Source organism: Pinus tabuliformis, chromosome 1_1 (genome assembly GCF_031772625.1).
Source record: "Pinus tabuliformis cultivar Carrire ecotype Pingquan chromosome 1_1, CPIR1, whole genome shotgun sequence".
In the NCBI taxonomy this organism is placed as follows: domain Eukaryota; kingdom Viridiplantae; phylum Streptophyta; class Pinopsida; order Pinales; family Pinaceae; genus Pinus; species Pinus tabuliformis.
In genome coordinates this window covers 527111209-527132864 of record NC_142297.1, presented here as the reverse complement: position 1 = coordinate 527132864, position 21656 = coordinate 527111209, and positions in this window count along the sequence as shown.

Here is a 21656-nt window from a genome sequence, read left to right as displayed (position 1 = left end):
TGAATCTCCTAACCCAGGTCAGCTATGAAAAAATCCACCCCAACAGTTGTGGAGAAAAATGGTGTGTGGATTGAAGCCTATGGCGATTCCACCAAATCTTCCATCGCCATCAAGGCCAAGAAATTTCCATCTAGGGAGCATCGATTCTAGTAGGTGAGAGATGGCTTCAGTTGTTCCTAGAGTTTCCTGTAAAAAAATGACATCTACCAGTTCTGTAGCTATCATTCTTCGAAGTGCTAGTTTTTTATCGGGCCTAGCGAGCCCTCTGCAGTTGAAGGAGACTATCTTCATGGGGGGGATCCTTCAGGGGGGTCCATGCTCTAAGTGCCCCATGAATGGTTGCTTGTTTTCTAGAAGCAATCTCATCTCCAGCCAGGCTCTGCGCTTTGGAGAGAGACGAGGGTCGACCACGAGGAAGTTTAGGGGGGAAGGGGGAAGTAATCAAGTCTAATCCAATGTGGTCCAGAGCCTGTCTTTTTTCCTTGGATCGAGTCTGATATCGGGGAGGGAGGCCCCGACTCGGGTGCAGGAGTGATTAGGGGAGGGGGATCCAGGAGCGAAGGGGGAATGGTAGAGAAAGTAGATGAGGGGGGACTAAGGGAGCAGGCCAAAGAGGTTGGGAGAAAAGAGAGTCCTACCAAGCCATGAATAATGCCAGAAGCAGAAGAAACATTACCATTTGCATTAGAGAGTAGATGAGAAAAAATAGTGGAGGGAGAGTTCTTACCCGAAGCATCCGCAGTCCCAGCAGCTGCCCTAGCCCTTGTGAGAGGAGGAGAGGGTGGCCGAATAGGTGGTCTGCCTCGCTTCTTCGGGGTCACTTGCATGGGGGTCTTCTTTACTGAAGCCGGATCTGTTTGTACCTCTGAGTCTGCTCCAGGGGGCTATTCCCCTGGCTTCAGTGGTGACTTTGGTGGGATCGCCCTTCCAGAATCCCCTGTGCGAGCCTTGCCATTAAGAGGGCAATCCCGAAATAGGTGCCCTACCTTATGGCATCTTCTGCATCTGAAGGGAACTCCTTCATAATCCAATGTCTGCCGCCGAGAGAAATTCCTCCATTGAATAGTGATGAACTCTTGTAATCCATCAGTGGTATCCAAATGTACCAGGACCCTGGCATAGGCCATCTTCCCTGTAGTGAGGTAGGATTTGTCATGTTCTAAATAAGTGCCAAGTGCATTCCCAATACGTCTGAAGACGTCCTCAGACCAGAACTGTAATGGTAACCCGGGAAGATGGACCTAGAGGGGGCCAGCTTCAAGCCGCTCTTATTCAGGATCAAACAGGGGAGTCCATCTGCGGAGGAGCACCGGCGCCTGTTCTATATGCCAAACAGTTGAGAGCACCCAATTTGTGTGTTCGACCCTGGAAAAGCATAGGGCAAACCATCCCTTGACAAAAGTTTGCACGAATGGAGGTTCAGCCAGGTGATGACCCCATACCTCAGATGCCCATTGCTTCAGTCTTGCCGCGGTATAGTTGCGTCCCCTGACACGACCCACCAAAACCCTATCTGTTGTGTCCATGGAATCACACAATTGTGTGTCCTCGGTTAGCCTAAGGAAAACCTCATAGGCCTTAGGTTTCAAACACTTCTTCTTTTTTTATGGCCTGGTCCTATCATCAGATGAGGGTTGCTGAGAGTCAGTCGAAGGGGGGAGAGTCCCAGAGATAGTAGAGTCCGGGTTAGGTGCCGAGGTGAAGACACCAGATAAGGGAGAAATTCCGGTGAGGTTGCCAGATGGGGGAGCGGGAAAAGGCAGTGAGGGTTGATAGGCGGCAGCTTGTGTCACAGATATGTGGGATTGAGCAACCGAGGGGGCACGAGAGCCAGCCGAGGGAGGAAAAGGGGCGAGGCCCACTAATAGGGTTTCACTGCTAGGGTTCAGAGGATGATCCACAAACTGGAGAGTAGAGGGCGACAGAGGTTGATCTGTGAGGTCAGGCAGGGTGGGGCTGATCTCTTGGAGGGTAATAACCGAGCTCTTGGACCCCGAGATTGATGGTAGCACTTCAACAGCCTTGGATAGTTTGCAGTCAAAGGAGAAGACGCCTATCGGGGATGTATAAGGATGTGCCCAAATAGAGATTCCCTCCAAAGGGTCCACTGAATAATCTACTATGTCCTCTATAACTGTCACTAAAAAATTGTGCCAGCTGCCTTCGAAGTGTTGGGGAGCCTGTCACTGTATAACTCGAAAAAGAACCGAAACAAGGAGGAGTAGGGGAGGCTAAAACAGCTAAGAGGCGGTGTTAACCACGATAGTTTTTCGATAGCGTAGAAGGTAAACAACAGAGGCGTATGGGCAGGTAAGTGCGGTGAGGTACCTTAATGCTAGATGTAAATGTGCTTCAGGAACCTGCAAGAAACCCTAAACCATGACGGATCCCGTACAGAAACCCCCTACTCCATTTCCTCTCTCTCTTCTCCTTGTTGCAATATTTATTCTTGTTGATGTGTTGGTTGTCTTCTTTGTCATTGCATATATTTTTCTATCTTAAATTATTGTTCATGAATGGAAAGACTAATTGTGATTTGAAATATTGCTAATTGAATTTTGGAATCGGGCTAAAGTAATTGATACAACATAGAAAATCTGAAAATCAACATGGTGTCAAAGCTAAGGTGAAGGACAAGCCCAAAAGGAGACAAGCCTTGAAGCACTCATATTTGGAAAGTTGAAAGAAATGATCTAGTCAAAGTCAAGATGACTTCTTACTTCAAGAGTGATAAGATATTGAGTGACTAATCTAATTTTGCTGCATGGAAAGTTAGGTTGGAGATCATAGTTGATAATAATGATGTTTTGGATTACATTCAAGGAAAGGTACCTGAGCCACTGGAGAATGCATCCACTATTGTCAATAACAAGCACGAGAAATGTGAGATTAAAGAAAAACAAATTCTAGTTGATGGTTTACAAGATAATCTACTTGCATATGTTGGGAAATTGAGAAGGTCTAAAGACATGTATGATAAGGTATTCGACATGTATGAGGCCAACAATTTGAATGAAATCCTCACCTTGAAATATCAACTCAAAGACACCAAGATGAACAAAGGAGAGTTCGTACAATCCTACTTAATGATGAGCTCTCGTATTAGAGATCAATTGCTGAGAGTTAGAGAAGTTGTGCCTGACAGGGAACTGGTGGTCGCGAATCTAAGAGGTCTCCCTCCTATTTTGGGAATATTCATCACTACTATAAGAAACAAAAATGTCCTCCCTTCATTTGATGAAATTGTTGGAAATATCACTCAAGAAAAGAAGAAGATTAAAGGGAAAGGAGGTCCATCACATTCAAGAAATCCTCCTCGAAATTCTGGTGGAAGAAAGGAATATGTGAACATTGAATGCTACAATTATCATAAGAAAGGGAATTATGCTTGATATTTCCCTGAGAAGAAAAATGGACCATGTTATAATACTAGAAGCAACAAAAATAGGTTCAATGATCAAAGAAGGAGAGATCACTGAAGGAATGGCCGCAATGGAAGGAATGGTCGTAATGGAAGAAATGATAGAAGAATAAAAGATGCTCCAAGTGACCATGAAGAAGATCGTCGTCCCCAAAAGAATTAAAAATTCTCCAGGTATGAAAGTAATGTTGAAAATCAATATAAATATATTCTTATTTTTGCTCTTACTAGTTCATCTCCTCCATAATCATGGGATAGTTGGTTGGTTGATAGTGGGGCCATTCATGACTTCTCTAGTTACAAGGAAGTTCTCTCTAATTTGGTAGAGAGGGAGTCAAATTTGAAAATCATCCTTGGAGACAATTCCACTCATCTTGTTAAAGGTTTTGGATCCATCAAATTGCATTTCTGGGGAATCTATTGTACTACATGATGTAATGTATGTTCCTGGGTTAAAGAAGAATTTGGTATCAATATCCTCTTTGGAAAGCAAAGTAATGAGGGTTTCTTTCATCAAAGGAAAGGTTCTTACTTGGCTTGTTGGATAACCTATAAGACATGTATTCACTTTGGGAACAAGGTATGAAGGACTCTACAAGGTCACCAGAAGGCCACTATTGGAATTGGTCCATAATAGAAATACTCTAAGAAAATTATGGCACCAAAGGTTGGTTCATCTTCATTATGATGCTCTTCTGAAATTAGAGAACTTGGTCTCATGGATTCCAAAGGTTCAAGATCAATATGATGGAGTATGTTCGGGATGTGCTAGTGGAAAAATTACAAGGGGACCATTCCCCTCTAGTGAAAACAAGACCACTGATATCCTCCATATCATTCATTCTGACATATGTGGATTGATGCTTGTGCACTCTACTAGTGGATATCTCTACTACATCACATTCATTGAGTACTTTTCAAGGAAGAGATGGATATATTATTTGAAGCATAAGGATGAAACCTTCAGAACATTTAAGGAGTTCAAAGCATTGGTTGAAAATCAAATAGGGAAGAAGATCAAAATATTCAAGTCTGATAATGGTGGAGAACACATGTCAAATGAATTCATTGACTTTTTCAAAAAGGAAGGGAATGAAACAATTGTGCCATATACTCCCAAAAAAAATGGTCTAGTTGAAAGGAATAAAAGGTATGTTTGTTGGGTATTGTGAAAATTCTAAATCATTTAGAATATATATTCATGGTCAAAGGAAGGTTGAAATTAGCAAGGATGTTAATTTCAATGAAGATGTTGCTCTTAAAAAAGCAAGAGAACTTCCTCCACCTCCTCCTCCCGCGAAGAATGGTGATGTGGATATCTTGGATGGCCCGTGTGTGCTCGAATCTGAGACTGATATTGTTGATGATCCCATGGATCCCATGGATCCATTATATTCTCCTCCTAGTAATCCTCCTACTAGGAAGAGACCATCGTGGCTCCATGACACTCTTGTTGATAGTCATGTGTCCATCTGAAGATCGTTTATAGAAAGGAAGAAGCCATGTAGGTACCAAGGGATATGTTGCAGCCATGAGCACTATGATTCAAGTCAAACCTTCCACATTTGAAGAAGCCATAAAATAACAAGTTTGGAAAGTGTTGTAGTAGCTTCAACACCCTCCAATATTTTGGCTTGCACTAAAATTTCAGATCCTTCCTTGGTTTTTCCTTGATGTTTGCAAACACTCGAACTCATCCCTTGAGCTCCTTCAGAGTCTTTTTCACCCTTTTTATTTCTTAACCAACTTTTGTCTTTTGGCATGTTGATTGCATTATCTTGCTTACGATCTGTTCTGGTGATTTCGAAGGTTTTTCCTTTTGTATTTTAGTTGTCCTAACTATGTAAACATCGGTCACACTCATTCAAATATTTGTTAGCATTGTTGCGCAAGTGTCATCACGGTAGTCCAAAGGTCTATATTAAGTGTCACACTTATCACTTTTAGCTCTAGACAATCTCACAGAGTGAAATGATTTGTCTTGTTGTCCCAGTGGTCTATGTTGTCATGTTGTTGAATTATACTAAGTGTGTCATCATAATATCGAGTCCTCACAAGTTCACTTGCCTCCCACACTTATCCATTTTCCTGAAAACCCTTATGACCAAAAAACTCCACTTCACTAGACCCCAACTAAGCTGCACTGCACTGTCTCAACCCTTAGTGATCCTTCTATGCTACTTGGAACTGCACAGTGCTTGAGGTTATCCTCCAGGACAATTGCACTATGCAATCCCAGATGTGAGCAACCTACCTTCCTTCCCAAAATTGCGCAGAAACTACCTCAGAGGCTGACCTAAACTATGCACTTCATGATATCGACCATCAAGCCTCCTCCCTACCTGTTGAAACCTTGCAATGTGCAGAGATGTTATCCTACTTTGCCTCCCATGACTATGCAAAGAAGTCCTCCCAGTGACCTCCCTAAGTCGAGACTCACTGCTCCTAGAAACTATGCAGAACTGTCCTATCTAGTCCCTCTGCTACCTTGTCTTGTCTTCCTTCATAAAACTACACAGAGGTGCCTCCAAGGGTCCCACCTTACAACTTCCACTAGTGACCTCAACTACGTAATCTTGACTCCTAGTGGCCACTATGAAGTTTTCCCCAACAGTGAAGACTGTGCCCCGGAGTTACTCATCCAAGCCTGAGTTGCGCTCTACACAATATCAATGACTAATGTCCCTCCTCGTCACCTAGAATTACACAATGTGCAGTTACTGGGCCCTCTTCCCAATGTATCATTTGTCCCGAGCCTGGATCATGGAAAAAAATGCATCATCTTAGACTAGGAGGTTTTGGTTTTGATGTCGTCCTATCATGAGTGAATTGTAGGAACAGGTACACCAATAGGTCATGGTGAGATGATGAACGGGATGAAGAAGGAGTGAACATGTTAGAAGACTTACTTGCAGCTAGATGGATGAAAGAAGCTCATCAAAGAGCAAGTGAAAGGAACACATGCATGTAACCATCTTAGAAGACCAAGACCATTGAAGACCCCGCAACATCAAGCCATGCGGAGGAGAAGACAAAGCACATCCAAGATCACATCCATCACTCAGCAACAACAACAGCTTGACATTGCCACCACAGCCAACCAGTCCATGTCAGTAGTGTCATGTCAAGTTGTGTCATGAGTTGTCAAGGCCACATCACTACTATGGGCCATATCTGTTGTAACCGAATGTAATGTAAAGTGAAATTCCAATGGGCACACAATGAAGATGAAGAGTCATGTCAGTTGAAAAGTCATAGGAAGTTGAACGGTCATGAGGGTAGTCCAAGAGTCACAAGGGTCAAGTATCACCCTTGGCTATATATACCCCTCCCATTGTATGAGAAAGGACTTTTTACCTTGGCTCCTCCCACATAGCCTTAAGAGTTTTTAGTCAGTTCTTTGAGGAGAAATGAGTGGCTCCAATGTCCAACTACTAGGACTAGTGATGTATGATGTACAGATGTGTCTTGGAACATTTTCTTAATTTAGAAGCCTATTAAGGCCAACACGTTTTCATGCATGTTCTGTAGATGTTTGTAAGACTATTCTTTCAGCATTTGTAATTCATTTTTGTTTCACCTGTACTATGATAGTTTAACTATTTCAGTTAATTTAGTACTTACCTTGTTGGGAATGTGTTGTATTGGTTATCATTGTTGCCTCATCCTTGTGGACTACTCCACAGGATATTAGACAAACCTTCCTTGTTTACTGGTTATAATTACCGTCACATCCCTTGTGGACTACGCCGTTAGATGGCGTCATGTCTTCCCTTGTACTTCAATTTTAAAGACTATCACATCCGTTGTGCACTATTTCATTGGATGTTGTACAGACCCTTTCTGGTTCGTGTGCGTCTTTTCTTGGGTGGCACTACTACCTCTCACTTAGAGGCTCACTTTATTCTCCCCCTTTGAATTAAGATAACCTAGACACAATTTACATTACAAACTCACCAAGCATACTCACCTCTCTTTTTGAAGATACTAGCATAACACTCTCATGTGTTGAACAAAAATAGCTAAGGAAAATATCTAAGTAAATGGAAACTGGGCCATTGTACCGAATGGGACTACTACACCAAATGGTGTGAGGTCTAGTTGGGACTTCATACTAGGGAGATCCCAAGAATGTTGGCGGATTCAACACCGTCAATATTTATGGCGCTAGAAGGAGGGATGATAGCGGTTTATGACTGATTGTCTCACCGACCCCTCTCACCCATCATCTAGTCAAGGCGGTAACATTTACTCCCTCTCCCCTACACGCAATTATCAAGTTGGTAATTTCTCACCTCCTAGACCCAAACATGAAATACGGTATCATCAAATCTGAGTTTTTGGTCCCATCATCCGTCAATTTTCTAAGTTGTTGGATTGATTTCGGAAGTGTACACTCTTTCATATTCTCAAAAGAAGCAAAAGACTACCCCCACAGGAGTAGTTGTTTCATCTGTTGAAGAAGCAATCTTCGTCACTCTTAAGGAGCTGGCAAAAGTTGTGGAGAAAGAAGAGGAACCCCCACTCTTTCAAAAGAAAGAAGAGGAAAACCACATACTCTTGAGCTGAAGTTCCGACATAGGAGGCAGAGCGGAAGGAAACAGAAGAGGTGGAGGGGAAGGAAACGAAGGAGGAGAGGAAGAAGAAGAACCAACAGATTCAAAAGAAGACTCATCAGATTCAGAAGAAGAGGAGGAGGATGAAGAAGAAGATAACATGGCTAAAAAAATTATGGAATGGATGACTCAGGGTCCATTGGCACATCTGAGGGTCCTGCACAAAATTACAAGACATGCTAAGAAGCTTTTAAGGAAATATGACCCTAACAAAACAATGAAGGTAGAAGATCACTTAGACACATTCTACCTATACTTGCAGACACTCGAGGTACATTATGATGATGGTTCTTGAAGATTGTTTCCATGTATCTTGGATGGCAGAACTGTTGTGTGGTACCACAACCTTCCGCCAAACTCCATACATAATTTAGAGTTGTTCAAGAGAATGTTTCTTGACAATTTGCTAAAGACAAGACCCCCACCATGTTGTAGAAGGAGTTGGGTAGTCTCAAGGTGGAACAGAAAGAAAAAGTTAAAAATTTCAATTAGAGGTTTAACCATAATTTGAACAAGTTTTTAGCTGACACTAAGCCTCATAACTTCATCACCATCGACTACTACACTTCTGCCTTGCCGACCAGTATTGTGCAGTTCCTCAAGCAAGCTACGAAACCAACACTTGTAGAAAATTGTGAAGATGCTATTGTCGTGTAGAAAGACCTACGTTCTATTGGAGTCATTGCATATGATGAATCCACTAAGGACTCCAAAGACATGGGAAAGAGGTCTCGGGCCTCTATGAGTAAGGCTAAAGAAAAGGAAGCAGGTGAAATTGAGAGTCTTTCTCGTCTCCTCAAATCCCTGACCACCGAAGTTGTTGAACTCAAACAATGAACGAGCGAGACAACCATGAACAGTAGGCCTTCCAGGTACCCACCGAGGAAGAATGTAGCTTCAATTAGTAGTAACAACCATCCGAAAAAACTTGTGCAGAGCTCCAATCTGGTGTTGAACCTTGACCATTCGCAATAGATTCACACTGCTCGTTTCATCGTGAACATCAATCGGAAAGAACATGCCCGGAATGGAACCATGTAATGAGCAGCATGGCTACACATTTGTCCAACAACCTTGCGGATAATGAGCAGGCTGAGCTTGACGATGAAGAAGAATAATTTGTTGCATCTGATGAAGCACCAAGTACTGGGAATCTAGTAAACATGTATCAGTGTACTCACACATCTCAAAAGACTATTGGAAGTAATGCTTCCATGTCATGTATAGTTGTCATTATGAGTTAAAAGGAGTAAATCTAGAAGTTGTTGATTCCTATACTATGAGTTGGAGTCATAATCTAGATGTATCGAAGTAAGTGTGTTATGTCCTATATATGTAATGTCTGTGAGATCAATAAAATTACGGTGGTGTCATTTGTGTTGTGAAAACAATATCTCACTTTCTTTCATATTTCTAACATGGTAGCAGAGCTAGATCTAGCTTGATTTCCTCACAGGAAATCCAGGAAGATGTGGGAGAGCCTTGAGTTTTATTTTGATGTACATAGATATATTAATATAAGTGTGTAACAGTTTATTTTTATTGTGATTTTTATTTCTCCCTGTTTAGATCTGTGTGTGAGTGTGGTTTTCTAGATCTAGATTTGATCTTAAGCGAGAATTCTTCTCTATTTTCTTTAGGATATATACAGCTCCACGAATCTACAAAGTGTTGCCTATCATTGCATGTGGCATAGGGAGTGGTGTAAAAATTGTGCATCCTATTTTGAAAGGAAGAGGGCTGACCTAGAGATCTGCAGTTGCTGCCATCGGAGCACCTGGGGTTCTGTTTCATTCAACCCGAATGGAGATAAAGGAGGGGCAACGTCCAGCTAGATTTCGAGTGTGTGGAGAATCGTGGTGATCAGATCATTGTTGCTTTGAGAGAGAGGACATGAGCACTGTGGAAATCATTGTTGTGAGGGTGATTTTGTTGGCTTTCGAAGGAGAATATCTTCCAAACAAATTGTTGCATGGGAGAATCTATGAATGTGGAAATATATGGCATTTCACAAAGGAATGGTGTGTCGGCAGCCATGGCGGTTTAGTAATGATCTACAGGTGACCTACATTCTAGCTTTGGATGACTGTGTGATTGTATCATCCATCTTAGAAACTTGCTCCACAGTCAGAATTATTTTTTTACCTAATATAATTTACTACAGAAGCATAGAGAATCTGGACACCGACGAGATCTCTGTAACGGAAATCTATTGGAATTTTAGGCCAAATGTGGCCCCCACATTCCCCACCCAATTACCATATTCAGATTGACTGCACCAAAAAAAAGTGGAACGACTCTCCATATATCTCCATATGTCTTAAGAAAAGTTAAATAAAACTAAAGGTAAATGTAAATTTTTTCCATCGTATTATTTCCCTTTAGCATAAAGAAGAGGCAGCGGTAATTTTTGAATGGCAGATTGGTTGGAAAATTTGGGAAGGTTGATGGTAAAGAAAAAGGTAAATGAAGATCTTAGAAAGAGAATTTTGGTTTGGTGATGCACGAAAAATACATTATTGTATGTTTGAGTTGTTGTTATATTTAATGAGTGACGTGTAAAGTGATTTTATTCATTTGTAAAATTATTTTGATATGTAAAAAAAGGGGGCGGGTGTGGAATGCAGAACCACAAATAACAAGCCAACTATTTAATAGATTAATGTGACCCCTCGTGCTCCGGGAGCATTAGTCATAGGTATTTCTTAATAAGGTCATACTGGTGTGACCCTTCGTGCTCTGGGAGCATTAGTATAGGTTATTTTATAAGGTCAAGTTGTAGAATTATCTGTTGAAGACATTCTATACCCATAATGCTATCCTAGATAACTGATGAAGGCTGCAGAGGGTCGTGGATTCATAGATGGTGGCAGTTCCATAGGATGGTTCAGTATCGAGACTAACTCGTTGTGCTCCGGGAGGTTGAGAAGCGTCAATTCTACAAAGCACGTCAACGATGGTTTGAAGCGATTACGTTTTAAATGGAGGTCAAGTGACAGCTCAAATATGTGGTGGTGAAAGAGCGGTGTTTTCAAGAGTGGATGTGGGTGCTGATGAAGACCATATTAGACAAATCTAACAAATATTTATTTATTGTTGTAATATGTGTGTTTAATGTTTTCCATGTAAGCATTAAGGGAGGGTGTTGGAAGTAATGCTTCCATGTCATGTATAGTTGTCATTATGAGTTACGAGGAGTCAATCTAGAAGTTGTTGATTCCTATACTATGAGTTGGAGTCATAATCTAGATGTATCGAAGTAAGTGTGTTATGTCCTATATATGTAATGTCTGTGAGATCAATAAAATTATGGTGGTGTGATTTGTGTTGTGAAAACAATCTCTCACTCTCTTTCATATTTCTAACAAAGACAACCACCGAGAAGGAGCGTCCGAGTGATGGTTCGGCCTCAAATAAAAACAACCGATATAAATTGAGAAGTCAAGGGGTCCCCACTTTTTTTGAGATACTGAGAGATAAAATAAGACCATATATTTTAAGAACAGCAGGTTTGTCGGTCAACTCAACACATAAAACTTAGAGCAAGTCCAGGAAGACAGCTACATCGAAAAGTGCTTCCATGAGAAACAAAGACAAAAGCAGCCCACTAGAAACCATGAACTCAGTTCCACCCCCAAACACCTTGGTGAGTCTCCCCTCTTTGGATTATAACATTGTAGAAGACATGAATAAGACTCGTGCAAAAATATCCCTATATGAGCTAACAAAAATCACGAGTCAGCGGGACATTCTTCTACAAGCACTTGGGAAAACCTCTACAGGTAATGCTACCCCTTCTAGCAAGGGATCAAGTAAGTCTCCTGACACACTCGCATCTGTGCTCACACACTTCACATGGAAGAGGCGAACTCACTCTGCCCACCATTCTTGTTGTCATTTGAAATCTTCAACTTCAATGTTCACAACTTCTTGGTTGATTTTGGTGCATCAGTCAATGTCATGCCACTCTCCATTGCTAAAAATATAATTTCCCAATGGAGTAACACAAGTGCGCAGATCATCCAATTAGACAAAACGTGTGTACCAGAAATTGGTGAACTCAGGGATGTGATCATCCGATTATTGTCTGATGGATGAGTTCATCAATTAATCAACATCGTAGTTGTGGACACTCTAAAAGCATACGACGTATTGTTGAGAAGAGATTGGTCAAACAAGTTGCAAGAATACTTTGCTACTGACTAATCACACTTATGACTTCTGTATAAGGGAAAAAACAACCAAATCTGGGTTTTGTTAGAGATATAAATAAAGTACAATGTGACTCCCTTGGATGGAGAAAATGAAATGTTTTCCTTCACAAAACTTATGTTCGACAACTGTTTTCTGGAAACAGAGTTGTGTTGTTATCTTGCAGAGCCATCCCCAACCCCACCAGACGCACAGTTGGGTCTCCTTCCATGCCCAACTGGCAAAAATGAAACTTGTACAGTAGTTTGTAATAGTGGTAGCAGTAGTAATAGTAGTACTAATGTGGAAAGAAGTCCTTGTACAGATGATATGTGGACCATGTATTTTGACGGATCCAAAATGTAGGAAGGTTCTAGAGATGGTTGTGTTTTAACAAACCCGTTGCAGAGGAAACACTTAATCTCTAGCCGCTTGGAGTTCAAGTGCATGAACAACATCATCGAGTATGAAACACTCATCTTGGGCATAGAGAAAGCCATAAGCCTCAACGTTATAGTTCTAAAAATGGTAGGTGACTCAGAGATCGTGGTGCATCAGGTACATAACACTATACATTGTGTGTTACCTCGTCTTAAGAGTTATCAACAAGAGTTATGGCAACTCATCTCTCAATTCCAAGCTTTTAATATTATTTCAGTACCAAGAATGTATAATGAAGCTGCAGATGCCTTGGCAAATGCAGCTGCTAGGATGTCATTGTTAAGGGATAGATTTTCTGTTGAGAATTTTTATAAACCATCTATCCCATAAAACATCACTAATCTACGTGTTTTTGATGATGATCAACAGATACTACATTTCATGGCTAATGTTGACATCTTCAAGGACACAACAATAAATGAGGATGAGCATGAACATTCTCTATAGGACATTGTCGATGCAAGAAAAGACGACCTCAACCCCAAGGGTGTGGTATCACTTGAGAAGCTGTATGACTTGCATAACCATTCTCAGGGGCCTGTGAATGCTAACCACAACTCTACAGTGTTGCACAAATAGATCAATCTAGGAATGGATAAGGATCCGAAGTTTGTGAATCTCGATAGATGTTGTATGTCACAAGAGCGGCAAGATTTCATCCTCCTTTTCAAATAGTACCATGATGTATTTGCATGGACGTATGATGATCTAAAGACATATGACACATGAATAATAAAGGAAATCACTCCAATCAAGGAAGGGGCCAAGCCTTCTCAGTAGAAGCTAAGGAAAGTTCATCCATCACTTAAGCCCCTCATATAGAAAGAATTGACCAAGTTGTTGGATGCTCGAATCATCTACAAAGTGTGACATTCAACATAGGTGTCCAACTTAGTCCCTGTTAGAAAGAATTCCGTGGAGATATACCTGTGCGTGGATTTTTGTAATCTCTGTCACGCCTCGGACAAGGACAACTACCCAGTGCCATCCATGGAGCATATACTGTAGAAAATATCTTGAGCAGAGATGTTTTATTTTCTTAACAAATTTTTAAGATACAACCAGGTTCTAGTAGCAAGGCTTGTTAAACTTAAAACAACATTTTGTACCAAGTGGGGTATGTTCACTTTCTGCAGAATGTCGTTTGGGTTAGTAAATGCAGGTGCAACATTTCAACATGCAATGGACATCGCCTTCCGTGGGCTTATCAGACAAAGCATAGTGGTCTACCTCGATGATGTTATAGTCTTCTGAAGACATCAGCCAGACCACCTACAACATCTAAAGAAAATTTTCGAGCGATGTTGAAAATACGAGATATACTTGAATCCAAATAAGAGCATCTTCGCAGTTTCTGAGGGTAACCTTCGTAGACACATCATTGTTAAAAGTGGGATCAAGGTAGATCCGGACATATTTCAGACCATCGCGTAGTCTCCCCACCCTGTCAACAAGAAATCCATGCCGTCTTTCTTGGGGAAGATTAACTTCCTCATAAATTTCATCTCTAATTATGCGCAGATTGTTAAATCCATACAAGAGATGATCAAGAAGGACGCAGTTTACAATTGCAGAAAAAGGGAAAAGGACACATTCACCCATATCAAGAAAGTGATAACAGAGGCACCAACACTATACAAACCAAATTTCAACAAATATTTATTGCTCTATACTTTTTCTTCTGACACTCCACTCGTTGCGGTGCTCACTCAGAAGGGCAATTTGAAAAATGAGTGACCCATCTCCTTCATGAGTGCGAGCCTACAAGGACCGGAACTCAACCATCCCACTGTGGAAAAACAATAATATGCAATGTACAAGGAGGTGAATTATTTCATACCCTACCTTTTGAAAAACCATTACACTGTCTTTGTGCCACACCCAACAGTTAGATCATTTCTTGTTCAGCAAGAGTTGGGTGAAAGAAGGGTGAACTGGATATAAAGACTGCAAGAGTATTATCTTGACATCAAACCAGTTCACACCATCAAGGGTCATGGTCTTTGTATGTTGACAACAGAAGGGGTACATGCACAATAGGAATAAGAAGAGGTCGTGGGTTGGGAGCAAGAAATAGAAATGTACAATGTTGAGCGAGCCTCTCCCACTTCACATGAAACTCTTGGTATGCAGAAGTGTGTTAGTACCTTGAGCATGGCACCATGCCCTCTCATTTTTCTATGCGGCAGAAGAGGGCACTCTAACTCAAAGCTCTATCTTACCAGTTGGTGCATGGGGTGCTATACAAAAAGCACCACAATGGTATATTGCTCAGGTTCTTGGAGGCAAAGGATTCAGAAAAGGTTTTACGTGATCTCCATGATGGACCAGCTGAGGGACACTTCGCGGGTAACACAACAACACACAAGGTTATGCGGGCCGGTTTCTACTGGCCTACATTATTTAAGGATGCACATGCCTATGCCCATAAGTGTTCAATCTGTGAAAGATGTGCCGACAGAAATCGAAATTCAGTAGCCCCGTTGCAGTGGAAGAACCATTCCAAGAGTGTGGCGTGGATATCATCAGCGAAATTTTCCGACATTCATCAAATCATAATGCCATATTTTGATTGCTACATATTACTTCACGTGGTGGACAGAAGCATTTTCGCTAAAACAAGTGAACGATCAGGAAGTCATCAACTTCCTACAACATAACATCATTTCCAGGTTTGGAATTCCTACATCACTTATTTTTTATAATGAAACATAATTTTCTTCGTTAAAGATTTATGAATTTGCATTGGAAAATGGTATTGTTTTGAAGCATTCTACTAATTACTACCCGCAGGGAAATGGTCTTGCCAAATCTACAAACAAGAACCTCATTCACATCATCAAAAAGACCATTTACTCTGAGTAGAAAAACTAGAACTCTACTCTGGTGAATGCTTTATGGGCTGACCGAGTCACACCTAAGCCTTCTCTAAATACTTCCCCCTACTTCCTAGTATATGGAAAGGAAGCCATCCTCCCACCAAACATTTACTTGCCTGCTCTCCAGTTGTCCTAAGAATCCCAAGGCAAGTTGTGTCTTTTAGTTCAACATATGATTAACGCACTGCACAAGTTATAGGAAGAAAGGATGAAAGAAAAAGAAAAATTTACACTCCACCAGAACCATATCAAGAGATGGTTCGACAGAAAGTCTGCAGGGAGTCCTACCTTTAGTGTGGGTGACTTAGTCTTAAAGTGGGACAAGGCCCACAAAGGCAAAGGAAAACACACTAAGTTTCAATCCATGTGTATTGGTTTGTTTACAGTCCATGAGAAGCTTGGCCAAAACATGTATCTTCTTCAATCACTTTACGAGAATATTGACTCTCTCCATGTCAATGGCCAAGACTTAAAATGTTATTTTCAATGAGATCCAAGGCTACGCCCTACACTATGTACATAGTACTTTCATTGTTTGTTTTTTTGTTTTCTTTAGTTTCCTGTTGTTTTACTTATGTGAATAAGTATCGTGCCTCACTACATTCTGGCTTTTGAATGTGTATGTGGTTGAAGTTCAAAGAGTCTTGTGACACTGTAGCCCTTGGCCAGTCCTGTGTCTGTCTTCTTTGTGTTTGGTTGTAACTTTTGGCCGATGAAGTCTTGACAGAAAATATGATCCATCTGTAAGGAGAGTTTTGGTCAAACCATGAACCTGTGTCCAGTCTTGGAAACCTCATGCATATACTTAGTTTTCTTCTTTGGTGTGTTCAAGCTTATCCAACTAGTAGAAACGAAGAAGGGGAAAATATAAACGAAAAAACTTGAACCAGAGTTATTTATATGCTTCTATGAAGGAACCACCTCTCATGCCCTCAATAAGTCAGGATCCCTCTTCCACCCCAAAAATAAATAAGTGCCTATGCACAGTTCTCTTTAAAAAAATAACAAAGGTGAAAGAAGAGAAAGGCTTCCTGCATAGAGAGGTGAAGCAAGCAACTCCACTGGGGTACTGTTCTAGCTCACTGGCAGTGGACCAATGCTTATATTCCCACGTGACTCCACCGAGGTAATGTCGAGGCCTACTGGCAGCGAAGAAACACTAGAGATGAAAAGCCATACTCTAAAAATCTTAAGCTCACGAGCTAAACTACCCTTCCCAACTTGAAACATTGTGATCTAGATGAATCTTATGTTGTGTTCAACTGAGTAGGTATAAGGCGAACCATGTATGTCCATGGGGTAAGTGGGGAAGTCGAAGTAATATGCATGATGAATTAATACTCCCTGAAGGACCAAGGCCCTGCGCTGAAAATGAACCAAAACATAGAAGTTGGTATTCAACAAGTGTGTAAGTGTTGTAGTGGCTATGACACCCTCCAAAATTTTGGCTTGCACTCAAATTTCAGAGCCTTCCTTCATTTTTCCTTAATGGTTGAAAACACTCAATCTCATCCCTTGAACTCCTTCAAAAAAAATTCACCCTTTTTCTTGCTTAACCAACTGTCATATTTTGGCATGTTGATTGCGTTATCATTCTTGCAGTCTTTTATGGTGATTTCGAAGGTTTATCTTTGTGTGTTTGAGTTGTCCCAACTATGTAAACATCAGCCACACTCATACACAAAATTGTAAGAATTGTCGCACAAGTGTCATCACGGTCGTCCAAAGGTTTATCTCAAGTGTCATACTTGTCGCTTTTAGCTCTAGTCAGTCTCACAGAGGGAAATGCTTTGTCTTGTTATCTCAGTGGTCTATGTTTTCATGTTGCGAAGTATGTTAAGTGTGTGATCATATTTTAGAGTCCTCACAAGTTCACTTTCCTCCCACACTTAGCCATTTTGTTGAAAACGCTTCCGACTAAACAACTCCACTTCACTGGACCCTAACTGAGCTGCACTGCACAATCTCAGACCTCAGTGATGCTGCTCTCTTGCATAGAACCACATAGTTCTTGAGGTTTCCCTCCAGGATAGTTGCACTGCGCGATCTCAGAGATGAGCAACATGCCTTCCTTCCCAGAATTTCATAGAAATTGCCTCAAGATCTCAGCCTGAACTACACACTTTGCAAGATCAGTCATCATGCCTCCTCCTTGCTTGATGAACCCCCACAATGAGCAGAGACCTGATCTTTCTTTGCCTCCCAGAACTGCGCAGAGATTTCCTCCGGGTGACCTCCCTCAACCGGGAATAATTGCTCTTAGAAACTATGCAGAACTTTCTTATTTGGTCCCTTTGCTGCCCTCACTTGTCTTCCCTCATAAAATTGTGTAGAGGTGCCTCCCAGGGTCCCACCTTGTAGCTACCACTAGTGACCTCAACTGCGCAATCCTGCCTCCCAATGGCCACTACGCAGTTTTCCCTGATAGTGAATATTGTGCCCCAGAGCTTCTCATCCAAGCTTGAGTTGCGCTCTGTGTAGTCCCATTAACCAGTCTCCCTCCTTGTCATCTGAAACTGCGCAATGCACAGTTATTGGGCCCTCTTCCCAACCTGTCATCTGTCTTGGGCCTGGACCATGGAAAAAAATGCATCATCTTAGACTAGGAGGTTTTGGATTTGATGTCATCCTATCATGAGTGAATTGTAGGAACAAGTACACTGATAGATCATGGCGAGATGACGAACGGGATGAAGAAGGAGTGAACATGCTAGAATACTTACTTGAAGTTGTATGGACAAAAGAAGCTAATAAAAGATCAAGAAAAAGGAACACACACATGTAACCATATTACAAGATCAATACCATTGAATACCTTGCAGCATCAAGCCATGAAGAGGAGAAGACAAAGCACATCCAAGATCACATTCATCACTCAGCAGCAACAACATCTTGGCATTGCCACCACAACCATCTAGTCCATGTCAGCAGTGTCATGTCAAGTTGTGTCATGAGTTTTCAAGGTCACATCACTACAATGTAACCAAATGTAATGTAAAGTGAAAGTCCAATGGGCACACAATGAAGATGAAGATTCATGTCAGTTGAAAAGTCATAAGAAGTTGAATGGTCATGAGGGCAATCCAAGACTCACAAGGGTCAAGCATCACCCTTGGATATATATACCCCTCCCATTGTATGAGCAAGGAATTTTCACCTCTGCTCCTCCCACATAGCCTTTAGATTTTTCATTTAGTTCTTTGAGGAGCGAGGAGTGGCTCCAATTTCCCACTACTAGGACTAGTGATGTATGATGTACATATGTGTCTTGGAGATTTTGCTTAAGGCCAACACGTTTTCATGTTTTGTAGATGTTTGTAAGACTATTCTTTCAACATTTTCAATTCATGTTTGTTTCATCTGTACTAAGATAGTTGAACTATTTCAGTTGTTTTAGTACTTACATTGTTGGGAATGTGTTGTATTGGTTATCACTACTATCTCATCCTTGTGGAATACTATGCAAGATATTACACAGACCTTCCTTGTTTACTGGTTATAATGACCGTCACATCCATTGTGGACTACCCCGCTAGATGGTGTACGGGTCTTCCCTTGTACGTCGGTTTTAACGAATCCATTGTGGACTGTTCCACTTGATGTTGGACAGACCCTTTCTGGCTCGCGTGTGTCTCTTCCTAGGTGGTACTACTACCTCTCACTTAGAGGCTCGCTTTATTCTGCCCCTTTGTAGTAAGAGAACCTAAACACAAGTTATGTTATGTGCTAACCAGGCCCACCTCGCTTTTTGAAGATACTAGAATAAACCTCTCATGTGCTGAACAACGAGCCAAGGAAAATATCTAAGTAAATGGAAACTGGGCCATCGTACCGGATGGGACTCCTACACCAGATGGTGTGAGGTCTAGTTGGGACTTCATATTGGGAAGATCCCCTTAATGTTGGCAGATCCAACACCCTCAACAGAAAGATGCTATGGTCGAGGAATACAAATCTATTATGAAGAATGATGTATGGGATGTTGTGTGGAGACTGAAGGGGAAATCCATGGTAACTTCGAAGTGAATATTCAAGATCAAGCATGGAATTGATGGAAGCATTCAGAAATACAAGGAGAGGTTCGTGGCTCGAGGATTCTCCCAGAAAGAGGGAGAAGACTATGATGATATATTTGCACTTGTGGCTCGATATACAACCATTCGTTCAATATTTTCCCTTGCCACAAGTCAAGGATGGACCCTTTATCAGTTGGACGTAAAAACCACATTCCTCCATGGCATGCTACAAGAAGAAGTATATGTGGATCAACCACAAGCATTTGAAGTAGAAGATCGAAAGACACACGTTTGTATATTGAAGAAGGCATTGTATCTTTTGAAGCAAGCCCCAAGAGCATGGTACGTCAGCATAGACAGTTATTTGGTGAAGGTGGGATTCACAAGAATCAATGTCGATCCCAACCTCTAATTTATGGTATTCCTAAGTATGTCGTTGATTTTGGTTTTATATGTTGATGATCTATTCCTAACAGGTAGTGAGCCTCTGAAGATCGAGTGTAAGAGGGAGCTATCCCCTGAACTCGAGATGAAGGAACTTGGACTCGTGCATTGTTTTCTAGGCCTTGAGGTGTGGTTAAGGCCCGGTAATATTTTCCTTTCACATGGAAAATATGTTGTGAAGTTGTTGGAAATATTTGGAATGATAGAATGCAAGTCCCTACCCACATAGATGGAAATGAACTTTAGGGAGTTATGTGGAGAAGTTGCAGGACCGAATTTGGCGAATTCATCTAAATATAGATAGTTAATTGGGGCTTTGATGTTCCTCGAAAACCCAGCCATACATATGTTATGCAGTGAACACATTGATTCAATTCATGACGAAGCCTCTCCATGCACATTGGGCCGCTTCCAAAGACATTTTGAGATATTTGTAGGGGACGATTATACTTGGTATGAGATACTCTACCGAAGATGTTCGACTTCATGGATGCATCGATGGTGACTGGGCGGGAAATGTTATCAACAAGAAGAGTACGTCAGGATGTTGTTTTAGTCTTGGATTTTCCATGATATCTTATATGAGTAAGAAGTAGAAGTCTGTATTATTGGGGAACCGAGGCAGAGTATATTGCTGCTAACATGGCTATTTGTGAAGCAGTTCGGTTGAGGAATCTCTTTAGAGAGCTATTTTAGTAGGTCCTAGACACTAAAGTGATATATTGCGACAACAATAATGGGATCTGTGTGGCATAGAATCCCGTGTTTCATGACAAGTCCACTCAGATAGAGATCTGATACCACTTCATTCGTGATATGGTACAAAGAGGAGTCATTTGACTCCATCACGTAGCAACAGATGAGAAGATTGCAGATATTCTCACCTAGGCTTTGCCGAAAGGGAAGTTCTTGGTCTTCATAGAGTAACTTGGACTGATGGATGTGACCCCTCCTGATAAGGGGCAGCATTGATCGAAAACACTAAACCATACTCTTCCTCCCTTGTCTGAGCTCCCAGGGTGTGGAATTGAGATAGAGGGATCCTGGGGTTGAGGGAACTCTGGACAATAGGGTATCACCCCTATCTATTACCCATAGGGTTGGAGTAGTAGCTCACCCTATCTTGGTCTTTGCAGAGTATACCCCAGTTGGCATCATACCCACAAGTTGGGCTTGTTGGGATTATCCCTCTCTGTTTGGCCAACGGGTGAGGAGGCTTGGGGGCATGAGATCCTTACCTTTGGTAAGTCGGGTATCTCGCCCAAGCTAGGATTATGATGTAGGTGTTCTACCACATGACTCTTAAGGGTCATTATTGGGAAGATCGGTGGGAAATAGGATGGGTTGAGTAGTAGCTCCCCTACATCACCTATTACTCGATATGGGTTGAGTTGTAGATCCCCCATGATATTCTGAGTAGTATCCCGATGACATACTTCTGGGTAGTATCCCGATGACATATTTCCAGGTAGTAGCCCGATGGCATATTTCTGGGTAGTAGCCCGATGACATATATTTCCGGGTAGCAAGTCGCTGACATATTTATGGGTAGTAGCCTGCTGATAGAAATTTCAGTTTATAGCTCGATGGATGGAGGTTGGTAGCTTTTTCTCCCCATGATTTTTCTTCTTTAGATTCGAGAATGTTT